Source organism: Symsagittifera roscoffensis, chromosome 10, assembly GCF_963678635.1.
Source record: "Symsagittifera roscoffensis chromosome 10, txSymRosc1.1, whole genome shotgun sequence".
Lineage (NCBI taxonomy): Eukaryota > Metazoa > Xenacoelomorpha > Acoela > Convolutidae > Symsagittifera > Symsagittifera roscoffensis.
The window spans coordinates 26,945,317-26,960,818 of NC_087071.1; the positions used below are offsets into that span (position 1 = coordinate 26,945,317).

General features: G+C 41.9%; 1 protein-coding gene across 1 annotated transcript in view; it reads right to left on the minus strand.

Annotated features, from left to right (window-relative positions):
* The window catches only part of LOC134855116 (splicing factor 3B subunit 1-like), a 602,997-nt gene that overhangs the window by 253,356 nt on the left and 334,139 nt on the right, over positions 1-15,502 (minus strand). The window lies entirely within an intron of this gene.

The following is a 15,502-nucleotide window of genomic DNA, read 5'->3' on the forward strand; positions in this document are numbered from 1 at the left end:
CGGATGAGCCTATGCAAGGGGATCCCGATCAAGCAGAGAAGGAGGACGATAAAGCATCGACAGGAGGAATATCCAGCCTGGATTTCAATTTATTCAGTGACTTTGAAAACAACGCAGACGCGTTGGAAACGACTGAACCAGCAAACGGTGGTATTTCGACACTGGAGCCTCCGTCAGCTTTTGCGGAAATGAAACGGAATTTGCCGGAGAGCAGCTCTCCGGGCAATTCAAGAAATAATGAACAAAGACTCCTCATGGAATCACCAAGGAGAAGAAGGATAGTAGGCGCTGCCAGAGTACCATTCTTGGGAATATTACCCGAAGAAGAGTGGGAGGTCAATCACCGAGACCATGAAAATAGGACAGGATGTAGATTGGACAGAGTGGCCTTCATGGAAGAAGTCTGGACAGTGGCTCAGAGCTACGGGACCCAGTCCATTTTGAAAATAGGTCTCAACCGACCTTTGATGCAGGAAGTCCTTGACAAACTCGACGAGTGTGAAGGGAGATTGAGTGAGTTGTTGATCGACTCAGCCACTGACGAAAGTGAAGCAAACTCTCCTATCAAGATGACACCACAAGAGGATAAAGGAGAAGTTGTATGTCTGTCGAGAACTAGGAAAGGAACGATGCGATCGAGATTGGTGATTGATAAGATCAATGAGATGAAGATGAAACTTGGCAGCAAAATGATACCGAGGAGAGCGGGAAAGACGAAGGTGGATTCGGAAATATCGATAAAAGCTGTCAACTCAGCGAAAAGGAAACGAGTCGAAGAAGTCATGGATTTGGGACAAGGTGATGATCGATTGCCTGGCACAGACAGAATGTGAACGGATGTAGCAATGGTGCCGCCCATTCTCATGACAGGAATAAAATCAACGGGTAATAAATCCAAAAGGAGTGACCGCACTCTGACTGGAGCAACGTTAGAAATGGAAATACTCAGCCATTGTGGAGAAAGTACCATGAAAGACTTTAAACCGTCCCCATGAACCACGGAAAGGGAATTGACGTAGGACAACTGGTCCCAGTGGAATATAACCGACTGACACTGTCGGAGATTGTATCAAAAGATGAACCCGCCGGTGGATACATGGGGATGTTGGAGTACAGAAACTCGGCCAGAGGACACTTAATGGCTCTGGAAGATAAGAGTGCCATGGAAGGTTTTCTGAAGACAGTGATGCAAGGCACCACCCTCAAGCAGAAGGCATACGGGACTCTAGCGTCGTCTGAGATAAAGGCAGAAACGATCGAGCAGTTGGTGAGCCTTCCATGGAAAGCAGTGGTGTTACGGTACTTCGAAGAAGAGTTGAGGACTACACCGAGGATACACGCTCTGATAGCAGTGCCCTACGTGAGGACTGAATTACAGCTGAGGTTCGCCCGGTGCATGATCGGACTGACTCGCGAGGAAAACGATTCAGAAGAAAGGAAGAGATCGAAAGAAGAAAAGGTCTTCCTGATAAAGAGCATGAGGGATCTGATAATCCAAGAGGGAATGGCAGTAGCGTGCGCGAAGCGGAGGGACGCTCTCTGTTTCATCAGATTCATGATAGAGCTAATTTCAGTGCCAGCATTGAATACTTGTGTCAAGATGCTGAGAGAGGGTGATGGACGAGCGAAAGCCTTACTCTTGCTAGCACTGCTGGAAATGCATCAGAGCAAGCCGATGAGGGTGAACATGAAAAAAACCGAGGAGCTAGAATCCATGAGGAAAATAGACGAAATCAGGAGATTCTCGAACAAAGAACTGAGGATCACTAAGGAATCCATGGGAGCACTGCCGAAAACCAATGAATACTGTGGACCGATCAGAATGAAGTCATACAGTTACGTGTCCGGAGTCATAGGGATAGCGTACAGCCCGTTTCTCAGTGAAGACATACGCGATTACTTCTTTGATTACGAGCAAGCAGTGTTGCTGAGGTTCTGGACGTCAAGAATTGCAACGATTAGAAGCGCTGCTAATCCGCAGACCAAGCTGGAACTAGTCTTAGAAGAAAAGATAGCTGCACATTCCGTGCCAGAATCCGACAAACGAATGGAGTTTGGATTGGGATTCTCAGATGAATTACTGAGAACGAGCTTGATGGTAGTGTGGGAACTGATGAGACCATCATAGTGTCCTAGTCCCAGCGCTGATCCGATACTATCTGCAAATCAAGATGTACAGAGGGAACTAAATTCGGACTGTAACCTGCGTGATCTTAATATCATATACAATGTGATGACAACAGCCTCTAAGAGCAACGGGGAAGACAAAGTGGAGTTGCCTGGCTGGGGACCAGAAGACTGGGTTAAACCTGGTAGCTGTCTGGCAGAAGTCTGTGGACTGGAAGGTCATGTTTTTGGAAGTCTAGATTGCGTGAAAACCCTGGTGTTTGTGAACATTGTGATGAAAGCGAAGACGGAAACGGAATTGATCGCAGATTGACATGGAGGAACCGAGGTGAATCTAGTGACTGCACTAGGATTCTACAGTATGTTTGGTTCTCTAGAGTCACTATTAAATCTAGAACAGAAACATGACATAGTCACGGCCATCAGTGTAGAAGTGTTCCCAGGAGTTTTGCAAACTGAGTAAAAGCACATAGGAAAATTGAAGGAAGCGATCGAGGCGGAAATGAACATCAGGCACAGTGAAACTTATCGCAGACCATCGGAAGTGCAAAATTTGGTGAGATTTAGCTCCAATGTGTAAGAGCAGATACCCATTGCATCTCGTGGCTGTGGATGTAAAAAGTACGAGAACGATCGTGGATCAAGCCTTCTCAGTGCCAAGTGTGTAAGACTAGCAAGAATGTCAGAAAAGTCCTATGAATTACTGTGCAGAATATTCTCGGCAGTACCGGAGAGAACTAAGGAGGAGTTAGAATCAATACTGGGAAAGAAGTTCATGGGATACGTCAGTGGGAACTTCAGTGACTTTGAAAGACAAAAACAGAGAGGATCAACCGTTACGGTTTACAATACAGTAGATGAAAATGATGAAGTCCACCGAGTGATGATGGAAGTGGAACCACTACTGGAAGCTCCGGGAAAGCGTAACTGGAGGAGCATCATGTTGACACATGACGAGTTTCCTTGCCATTGCTTGCTGCAAACATGGTGGTACCCCGAACGTAGTAATCTGGTGTTGATCTGGGACTCTGGAGAGCTGCTCTCCATGGGTTTACCAGACTCATCTTGGCCCATAACAGTAGTGATAGTGGGAGTTATGATGGCGATACGATGGCTGGAAGCTCATGTGAGAGAGAACAATAGGCGGGAGGCACCAAGATGAGAACAATTGCAGAAATTCGATTGTCTAAAAGATTTAGATATTTTTGAGACAATGTGCAAGAATCTGAACATTCCGATGGAAGTGAAAAAGATATGGGCAAGGAGACGACTGATGCCATGGTTTAGAGCCAACATGACTGCATGGTTGTATGGGTATGCCAAGAAGCATATGTCGAAGCACGGCAGAGTGCACAGTGCGTATCAGCTGGACATTGGAACAGGAGCTTTCAAGCGAGCTTTCGTGACTCATCGGAATGCAGTGACCACCGCTGTAAAGAGAATTTCCAGGACAAGTGAACGTAATGGAAGAGAGAAGGAAGAGCTGTTGAAGGAAGATTTGGAGAGAAACGTGACGTTGTGTCTCCACAACAGCTTCTGCAACAACAGAGAATCTAACGTGGATCCCCTACCTTGTTGTAAACAAAGGGTAGAAGAGCAGAAGTGTTGGAGGACTGCTTCGAACTGCGTCAGAATAGCTAACAATGTGTTGCAAGACACAGAAACTGAAAGTGCAGAGTCAATGTCGCAGGAGGAGGAGATGGAGCATTGACAAATGGCCGGAAGACAAGATGCAAAAAGAAACGATATTAGAAGAATTTAGAAGTTTTAGTGACAAGTGACAAAAAGAGGAAGTTAAAACTCAGGATTGTTTTATGTGTGTGACAAGAACACAAGTGAGAAACTAAGCAACCAAAATGTAATTGAAAGCTGAAACATTTAGTTGAGTTTTGAACTTTAAAGAATTTGTTGCATTTATAAATTTGCATTCTGATTTAAGTTAGTGACTTTAGAGACACTTTCTAATTATTTAGAAAGGCTTGAGTAAAGAGTATATTTAAATATTCCAGCCTGCATGACTGTTTTTAATCAACTAGGGAAACTGTTCACTTTGTGAAGACATGAAAGGCTTGGGTAATCTCTTGATGAGAGAGATTGTTTCATTGTTCTTTCTAACCACAGAGTTCCTTAATTTTAATATTCAGGACAATAACTACTAAAATTTCCGAAGGGAGGAAGCATAGTGGGATAATTTTAGCTTGTTGGTTGGCAGGACTGTCCTGCAAACCAACATCTTTTAAAATCTAGCAGAAAAAATTTTAAAATCAGGGCATTGACATTGGAAGTCAGAAAAGATGTTTTATCTTAAGTCATATCCTCGAAAGTGCAGATTAGTGAAAGAATTTGGAAGGCTATAGTAGTGTAGTATGATGCCATTTATATTCTGCAGTGAGTCGATATGACGCGGATAAAAGTAATTTCGTGCATTTTGTAAATTCTGTTTGATGACACTGTAGCAATTTTACGAACATTGCGAGATTCAATGGGGACATTGACCGGGCTGTCCGGGGAGTATACGACATTCGACCAGAATGGACAAAAATGCAGATTCGGCGATTTCGAATAGTTAGCAGCTAACCTTCCAAATTGACAGTTTTAAGAGATAAGTGACGTTATTGGGAAGATTAGTCAAACGATGAAGGTCAAGATATTCTGGTATTTTGAAGTTTTAAAAATTCGAATTGAGAAGTCGCACTTCCGAGAAACGGCAAAAACCGCCATTTTGGAATAAAACCAGAAGAAAATCAGAACAACAATGGTTGCGATTGTGATAACTACGAGAATTGCGATAGAAAAACAACGACGAATTGCAGAGTTAGCAGAGACCGTTCCGAGTTGCAACGATTGTGTCGCTACAATCGTTGCAAGGCCGTTCACAACAACGGTAAAGGGTGGAAAAACAGCCTACCGGAAGGAAGATAAGGGCGTTATTTCCCCGGATTCAGGAATCCGGAGGGGTCTCGGGATTTAAACTAAAACTGTTTTATATAAACTTTTAGCTTCCCGGTTATGACTTGAATTGAACTTATTTAACATCTGAATTCATTTTACGACGATGAGAAGCTAGGAGTTGGGGGAAAGGGTTGATCCATCTTCGACGGAGATGATGATTTTTATCTACTGAACAAAAAGAATGGTAATATAATAAGCAGTGGTAGCTCTGTTTTTAGGAGTGACCTCGTGGTCTGGGAATAGTGAGACCCAGCCATGAGCTCACTAATTTTGCATGTAAACAAGTTAATTTGAGCGTTCTGGTCGAAACCGGAGAACAGTAACGTTTTTGTCGACCCGATGTTAGAAAGACCACCAAAAGAACTGGCTTTGGTAGAGACGGTGAAAAGCATGTAGAGCTTTGTTTAGACGTTGGCCAGTCGTCTTAGAACCTAGCTTTATTTTCCGTCGATACGTACTTCCGGGCGAATGTTACAGAGACTCTCACTAAACGCCAACAAAAGCGAGCTGACCATTTTGGGACCCAACACCAGCCTCAGTGATGACATCATCCGCCAGTTCAACGATCTGTTACCAAGCATTACCGTCACAAAATTTTGCGTTCTGGAGATGCTGGGAGCACCGAACGGCCAAGAAGCGCTGTAACGCGTGTTGAACGAGAAAATGATTTCTCTGAAGTCTATATGCAAACGAATGGAGTATGCAGACGCCCACGAAGCGTTTAACCTCATCAGAAACTCTTTGTTGATTCCGAAACTGCTCTACACGTTTAGCGACGTGCCAACGTTTAGAAGGTCAGATATCCTGACTCTTTTTGATGAAGCAATCCGATCTACGCGACAAAAAGTACTGAAAGTCCACTTAGACGAACAAACTTGGCAACAACTTGGCAATAACTTGGCAACAAACTTGGCAACAACAGACGAACAAACTTGGCAACACGTTAAATGCACAGGAATGGGCATACACAATGTAACAGAACTGTCAACTTCTGCTTTTCTATCCTCTGTTAGTAAATCACAAGCCCTTTTCGAGTCAATAATCAAAACAGGATTGCCGAAAACTGATGTACGAGAAGCAGCTGACAAATGGTGGCTACTTGTGGGAGAAGATGAATCTGCACCGGACAGCGACGATCAGAAGAAACAGAAAAAATGGTATGAATCTATTGCTGAAAATCGTCTCAGGGAGCTCGAAAACGTCTCCACTGAACAAGACAATTTCCGGTTGCAAGGGGCAAAATGTCGAGGATCCGGTGACTGGATCAACACTCTGCCATCATCCACTCTGAAACTAAAATTAATACACGAGCAGTTCCGTAATGCTTCTTCGTTACGCCTTGGCGCCACAATTTCATCACCGTACACATGTGTATGCGGGGCCCAAGCTGACGTTAAAGGCATTCATGTGTAACATTCGCCCGGAAGATACATATCGACGGAAAATAAAACTAAGTCCTAAGACGACTGGCTAACGTCTAAACAGAGCTTTACATGTTTTTAACCGTCTCTACCAAGCCAGTACTTTCGCTGGTCTTTCTAACATCGGGTCGACAAAAAACGTTACTGCTTTCGGCTTCGGTCAAAACACTCAAATTAACTTAATTACATTGAGAAATAGTGAGCTCATGGCTGGGTCTCAGTATCCCCAGACCACGAGGTCACTCTTAAAAACAGGGCTACTACTACTCATTGAATTATTATTGTTTTTGTTCAGTAGATAAAAATCATCATCTCAATCGAAGATGGATCAACCCTTTTCCACTTCCTAGCTTCTCATCTTAGTAGAATGAATTCAGATGTTAATTAAATTCAACTCAGGACATAATAGAGAAGCTAAAAGTTTATACAAGTTAATAAAAGTTCCAGTCCCGAGACCACTCCGGATTCCTGAATGCGGGGAAATAAGACCTTTATCTTCCTCCCGGAAGGCTGTCTTCCACCCTTCACCGTGGTTCGCAACGGCCTTGCAACTATTGTAGCGACACAATAGTTGCAACTCGGAACGGTCTCTGCTACTTCTGCAATTCGTTGTTGTTTTTCAATCACAATCTTTGTTGTTTTCGCTATCGCAACTAATGTTGCTGTGTTTTTCTTCCGGTTTTCTGCCAAAATGGCCGTTTCTGACGTTTCTCAGAAATATGACGTCATACTTCGAAAATTTAAAAATTTGAAACACCAGAATATTCGTAAAATGCTATAATGTTCGTAAAATAGGCACAGTGTCATCGAACAGAATTTACAAAATGTACGAAATCACTCTTATCCACGTCATATCGACTCACTGCAGAATATAAATGGCATCATACTACATTACAATAGCCTTCTAATTCTCTCATTAATCTGCACATTGAGGATATGACCTAAGATGAAAACATTTTTTTTCCGACTTCCAATGTCAATTTCCTGATTAAAAATTTTCTTCTCCTAGATTTAAAAGGTGTTGGTTTGCAGGACAGTCCTGCCAACCAACAAGCTAAAATTATCCTACTATGCTTCATCCCTTCGGAAATCTCGCTTGTTATTGTCCTGAATATTAAAACTAAGAAACTCTGTGGTTAGAAAGAACAATGAAACAATCTCCCTCTTCAAGAGATTCTCCAAGTCTTTCATGTCACCACAAAGTGATCAGTTCTCCTAGTTGATTAAAAACAGTCATGCAGGCTGGAATATTTAAATATACTCTTTACTCAAGCCTTTCTAAATAAAATAATAAGTCTCTCTAAAGCCACTCAGCTAAAATCAAAATGCAAATTTATAAATGCAACAAATTCAAAACTCAACTAAAGGTTTCAGCTTTCAATTACAACTTAGTTGCTTAGTTTCTCTCTTGAGTTTTTTCACACACATAAAACAATTCTGAGTTTTAACTTTTTCTTCATCGCTCCTTTGTTTTCTTCTTTTTTCGTCGTTTAGAAGTTCTAAAACTTCTAAATTCTTCTAATTTTCCTTCTTTTTGCAACAAGGTAGGGGATCCACGTTAGATTCTCTGTTGTTGCAGAAGCTGTTGTGGAGACACAACGTCACGTTTCTCTCCAAATCTTCCTTCAACGTCTCTTCCTTCTCTCTTCCATTACGTTCACTTGTCCTCGAAATTCTTTTCACAGCGGTGGTCACTGCATTCCGATGAGTCAAGAGAGCTCGCTTGAAAGCACCTGCTCCAATGTCCAGCTGATATTCATTGTACACTCTGCCGTGCTTCGACATATGCTTCTTTGCATATTCGTACAACCATGCAGTCATGTTAGCTCTGAACCATGGCATCACTCGTTTTCTTGCCCATATCTTCTTCACTTCCATCGGGTTGTTTAGAATCTTGCACATTGTCTCAAAAAGATCTAAATCTTTTAGACAATCCAATTTCCGCAACTGTTCTCTCACTGGCGCCTCCTGTCCATTGTTTTCTTTCACATGAGCTTCCAGCCATCGTATCGCCATCATAACTCCCACTATCACTTTTGTTATGGGCTGTGATGAGTCTGGTAAACCCATGGAGAGCAGCTCTCCAGAGTCCCAGATCAACACCAGATTACTACGCTTGGGATACCACCAGGTCTGCAGCAGGCAGTGGCAGGGAAACTCGTCATGTGTCAACATGATGCTCCTCCAATTACGTTTTCCCGAAGCTTCCAGTAATGGTTCCACTTCCATCATCACTCGGTGGACTTCATCATTCTCGTCTACTGTATTGTAATCTGCAACAGTTGATCCTCTCTGTTTCTGTCTCTCAAAGTCACTGAAGTTCCCACTCACGTATCCCATGAACTTCTTTCCCAGTATCAATTCCAACTCCTCCTTGGTTCTCTCTGGAACTGCTGAGAACATCTTACATAGCAACTTGTAGGATTTTTGGACATTCTCGCTAGTCTAACACACTTTGGCATTGAGAAGGCTTGATCCACGATCGTTCTCGTACTCTTTACATCCACAGCTACGAAATGCACCGGGTATCTGCTCTTGCACATTGGAGCCAATGTCGAACCCACCAAATATCGTGCTCCTGATGGTCTACAATAAGTCTCACTGTGTCTGATGTTCATTTCCGCCTCGATCGCTTCCCTCCATTTTCCTATGTGTTTCTGCTCGGTTTGCAGAACTCCTGGGAATACTTCTACACTGATGGCACAGACCATCTCATTTCTCCGTTCTAGATTCAATAGTGACTCTAAAGAACTAAACATGCTGTAGAATTCTAGTGCAGTCACTAGATTCACCTCGGTTCCTCCATGACAATCCGCTATCAGTTCCGTTTCCGTTCTTACTTTCATCACGACATTCCCAAACAATACCGTCAATTGCTTGTGTTGTTTCTCTAGGGTCTTCACACAGTCCAAACCTCCACAAACGTGACCTTCCAGTCCACAGACTTCCGCCAGACAGCTATCAGGTTTGACCCAGTCTTCTGGTCCCCAGCCAGGCAACTCCACTTTATCTTCACCGTTGCTCCTAGAGGCCGTTATCATCACATTATATATGATGTTAAGGTCACGCAGGTTACAGTCTGCATTCAGCTCCCTCTGCAAGTCTTGTGTTGCCCGTAATATTGAGTCAGCGTTGGGACTAGGACACCATGATGGCCTCATCAATTCCCACACTGCCATCAAGCTCGTTCTCAGTAATTCATCTGAGAATCCCAATCCAAACTCCACTCTTTTGTCGGATTTTGGTACGGAAGGTGCAGTCACCTCTTCTTCCAAGACCAGTCCCAATTTGGTCTGTGGATTGTTAGCGCTCTTAATTGTTACGATTCTCGACGTCCAGAATCTTAGCAACACTGCCTGCTCGTAATCGAAGAAGCAATCGCGTATGTCTTCACTCAGGAAAGGGTTGTACGCTATCCCTAGGATTCCGGATACGTAGCTGTACGACTTCTTCTTGATCGGTCCACAGTATTCACTGGATTTCGGCAGTGCCCCCATAGATTCTTTAGTGAGTCTCAGCTCCTTGTTTGAGAATCTCCTGATTTCGTCTATCTTTCTCATGACCAATAATAATGACACAACACAATAAATTTCACAAGATTCTATAAAACAGTGACCACGGATCCCTGTACGTTATCAGAGTACAGTTGGTATATAATTTATTCACACTAAACAATTATCGGTCGTAAGATTTGAGAACTAGCACAATATGATGTTATCAGTCAATTTAAAAGATAGTGTACTCACTACCTAATCAAGCACAAATTATGTTGATTTAAAATCAGAAACAAAAAATATATATATATAATGACAGAATATGAATACCTCTATAAAAAACGTATGTGTATTGTACTTTTAGTTGGTCGCAGTACAATAGTCGAACTTGTCTTTTAAAGAAAACGCTTCCTGCTTGGTGCTGCACCAAACAGATAAAACTTTAAAGGCAGTAATTTTCTCAAGTGGGCGTCTATTGCACCCACCGAGCACTGTGTTACCTATCTGCCATCGAACTGCCCGAGCTAGACCTACTAAAATCCTCAGGGCAGTCACTTTTCAAAAAACGTATTGGGTTTCAATCCACACCAATGAATTATGCTCTTTTTAGTTCTGACTTAGTGTCGCAAATATCCGAGTTCGGACCTGTTTTGTTTTGGTCTGGTTTTTATTGAAAGGCAAGTTACCAGTGCAGCCACTGATTCCTAGCCTGTCTGCTAATAACCTAATACCTCTCACTGTAGTCTTTCTTCTGTTTACCTAAGTCCTTTAATAAAATAATACTCCTCCGGATTGGCAAAAATAGGACCCTTCCGGACTAGCAAAATTTAGACCCCTCCGGATTGGGACCCCTCTGAGTTAGTAAATATAAGACTCCTCCGGATTGGGACCCCTCCGATTTGTGAAAACAAGACCCCTCCGGATTGGGACCCCTCCGAATTTGAAAAAAGAAACTTTGACCCTTCCGGATTGGGAGCCCTCTAGTTTTGTAAAAGTAGCTTTTCGGAGATTTCCTTCTTTCAACCTATACCCCTCCGGATACGTTCTCCGATGCTATTTTGCTTTTTCAATTAACTAGGAAGGGTATGTATTGCTATCCTAGACCCTTCCGGATTAAAGTTAAGCATCTTATTTGACAAATCACGCTAACGGTGAAGGGTCTTATCGCTAGCCTAATTTCGGCTCGATTAAGGTTTTCCTGTGCCTTTAGCCTTCCCTTTTCGTCTAGAACAGCCTAAAGTTACTTTATTCAACCGCTATTACCTTTTGGTAGGGGTGTAAGGGCTTTCCTAAAAAAAAATTATAAAACGTGAAGGGTCTACCCTCCCAAATTGGTGAATTTGAAAAAAACAATCTCAAAAAATTTTCACGCTTATTTTTTCGAAAAACTTTTGTCTCTATCAGTAAGCTCAGCTAATTTCTGATCTATTGGTACCAAGATCAACTGGATATGCCCAGTAATTCCAAAGTTTTTAACCAAAACGTCTTTTTTCTAAAGTCAAAAATTTTCTCTCTTATAGGTTCCGCCTGACTTTTTCCGCAATTCTGTTCTTTTCGACCTAAAAATTATTGATCCGAGCTCAAAAGGCCTATACTCTTCTAGTTAAATGCAAAACACCCGATGTAAAACGCTTTAGTTGAAAAAATTTGCGAAAAACTATGCTACCTGTACCCCTCCGGATTGATGAATCCACCAAATCAAACACGTTAAGTTCGATTTCTCTGCAACCCGGAAGGCTTTCGGGTAGCGGGTTTTAAAACTTGTAGATTCACTAGTGGACGTTGTCCGAAAAACTTTTTTTACTGTTCCAACTCAGAAATTTCAAAAAATTTTCTGAATTTATAGTGTTTCGTTTTCTCAAAATTCACGAAAATTCGGTTTTTTGTTCCAAAATAGTTCCAACCACTTCAGAACTAATTTTAACCGGTTTTCTCTATTATGGTAGTGCAGTTAAGATGTAACACACTAATTTAGTGCTTTTTTCCATTTCAAAAATTATCGATATTTCAAAAATCGCGATTTGTGGGGGGATCAAAATATCGTTATTTTGACCCTAAAAACCGGTCTGCTTCCTGTGTTTTTTACTGAAAAACGATATAGGAGTATTAATATAGGCTACATAAGTAATAATATTAGTAATAGTATACCCCTCCGGGTTTGTTTAATATCCGAATTAAGGTGCTTAACTCGGTGATATTCGCAGTTCGGTGAAGGGTCACCACAGTGCAGCGCTGTCGAGCCCCCACAGATTTTTATCTTACTTTTTGTACCAAAAGGGATACAAAACTTGTTAACGATACCCAACAGTCGATTGATGATGTCGTTGAGCCCCTTGTTGTTGCTCCTTGTACTGCTTGCCGGATCAGTCTTCTCCCAAGACCCTTCCGAATTGAGCGCAAATCAGCTGACCCTTCCGGATTGAGCGCAATTTATCATTAACATGCTTAAATGCTCAAATAACCCTACAGTACAAGCCTCACAAACGGGCAAATTGATCATAACGATCCTGACTGATATAAATGCCTTTAACAACAATATATCTATCAACAATAAACGGGAGGGTCGGATCACATCTTGTCTGGGGGGATGATTTCTACTGATTTTTCACTTTTTTACTGTTTTTGGTTTTTTCGGTTATTTTTTTATGTTTTTTGTTTTTCTTGGGTACTATACTACTTTTTGTTTGGTTTTATATATATCGTTAAGTGTTTTTGGTCACAAACCTCTCAGGGAACGAGGGGATGGCCGATCCCCCCACCCTTTCTGATTCGTGAATTTTCGGTCTTAACTAGGTTAAAAATCTATTCACGGTAATCTGGAAGGCTTTCGCATTCCGAACTACCCTTCCGCCCCGGCGGTTTCGGCCTATTAAGGGCGTTAATGTGAGCATCCGCTCGGCGCGGAGTGCTCGTTCACGGTTCAGCCGGTCATGATGTTAAAAAGGAATAACACCCAGGAGCGCCATAAAAACATCTATGTAACATTCGCCTGGAAGATACATATCGACGGAAAATAAAACTAAGTCCTAAGACGACTGGCTAACGTCTAAACAGAGCTTTACATGTTTTTAACCGTCTCTACCAAGCCAGTACTTTCGCTGGTCTTTCTAACATCGGGTCGACAAAAAACGTTACTGCTTTCGGCTTCGGTCAAAACACTCAAATTAACTTAATTACATGCAGAAATAGTGAGCTCATGTCGGGGTCTCAGTATCCCCAGACCACGAGGTCTCTCCTAAAAACAGGGCTACTACTACTTATTGAATTATTATTGTTTTTGTTCAGTAGATAAAAATCATCATCTCCATCGAAGATGGATCAACCCTTTCCCCCAACTCCTAGCTTCTCATCTTAGTAGAATGAATTCAAATGTTAATCAAATTCAACTCAGGACATAATAGGGAAGCTAAAAATTTATACAAGTTAATAAAAGTTCCAGTCCCGAGACCCCTCCGGATTCCTGAATCCGGGGAAATAAGACCTTTATCTTCCTCCCGGAAGGCTGTCTTCCACCCTTCACCGTGGTTCGCAACGGCCTTGCAACTATTGTAGCGACACAATAGTTGCAACTCAGAACGGTCTCTGCTACTTCTGCAATTCGTTGTTGTTTTTCAATCATAATCTTCGTTGTTTTCGCTATCGCAACTAATGTTGTTGTGTTTTTCTTCCGGTTTTCTGCCAAAATGGCCGTTTCTGACGTTTCTCAGAAATATGACGTCATACTTCGAAAATTTAAAAATTTGAAACTCCAGAATTTTCTAGCCTTCACCGTTTGGCTAATCGTTCCAATGACAGAGAAACTATGACTGTGACTCATTGATGAATGAACTTATTTGTTTTGACCCATTGATGATGGAGTCAAAACAAAGGAGGGTAGATTTTAATTGACAATTCTCTGGATTCATTAAAATAGACTTGATTTATTCATAAAATTTTGTCGATGTTTTTATATAGCGTTGGTATGGCCCTATCCAACCTGTGCACGTACCTTCGCATGACGGAAGGGCTCATTTTAATTGACCCCCCTTTTATTGCTGATGTAGTTCATTTGTTTTGATCAATTGATGTTTCTTATTTCTTAATAAATTTTATATTTATATCGTAAAAAATTTCTTAATTGAATTTTTTACGATACTGGGAATCCAACTGCAACAACAATCGACACATAAGGTTTTTTTTTCTTTTTTGCAGATAATCAGAAGGTCAAAAGTATCATAGTAACCGAGGTTACAGTCATGAGTCCCTTCATCATGTATTCCAGTCAAAATCCTTGGAATTTTCTAGATATGGAAGTGATAATGATAAAAGAAGATGTCAAGTGTTTAAGTCCTTTTCATTTAAAATCGATACGGGTTACGCTTCTTCAATAAGAACACGCAACTCGACACGAGATAATATAATATACAAGTGTTACAAGTAAAAAATTTCGTCGAAAGTTATTTTGTCATTTATTGTTCCGAGTACGCAAGCGGCGTTCGCAATCTGTATTGCCAGGGAGATTCTCTGTTTTAAAAAGCTGCCTGCTCTGGGTTCCTCAGTGCATATGCTTAGGTTCTTACAAAGCTTGCTCAAAAAAACTTCTGTGCTGGGGCCGGCCGCGCCCTGAATTTCAAAAGCTAGCGGTTGAAAAAGATATCCATCATTTGCAAGATCTTTATATTTGTCAATTTTTCGCTCTTCCGCTTCAGCGGCAGCCGTACCAGGGTTACAAACAGACCCGGCATTAATCCTGCAAGGGGCTAAGGAGTCTACTACCGTTACATCCCACAAGAGCTGCTTACCATCAGCCCATGGAACGAGCGTCAAACCGTCTGGTCGCTTCTGATCGGTCCTGTAGAGGTGTCGTGGTTCTAAAACAGACGGAATGTGAGTAGATGATAGACTCTGCTTTATAAGGGCATTCAGGTTTGAATGCCTAGAGAATCTCCCTGCACTTTTGAGGCAAGAAAGACCATGCCAACCATCCTCGGTAACGTCTTTTCCGCACACGCATTTATGCCGTTCGCATATTTTTGATCCTAATCGAAGTCCTATCGCAATTCTGAGTTGTTGGTTCGACAGTTTTAACCTTAAATTTTTGCAGGGGATGACGTTCAACCATTGGGATCCAAATCTATCTTGGAACGCGTTGAACCTTTTCACGTCCGTTGGTTCGAGTCGTAAAATCAAGTCTGCAATTTCGCTGTCAAAAATTGGCTCCGTCCAATTTTTTTGGATTTCATTTTCCGGAGCCATTTCAATTTTTCCAAGGTCAAACCACCGTTTAAGCGCATCATCATAGGTTCCATCCACATGCTCCAAACCAAAGATTTCGCTCAAGGCATCTTTCGCTCCTACTGCTGAGGCTAAGAAAGCGGGTAAAGCGAGTAGACGAGCGGAAGAAACGCCCAAGCCACCTTTGGCTGCCGGGAGAACTGCTTGTAAAAACTGGTTATCATCCATTTTCACGTTAGTGACCTTGCATAACGAATTTCTTAGTAATTTATCGTAGCGTTCCAAAAAATCATT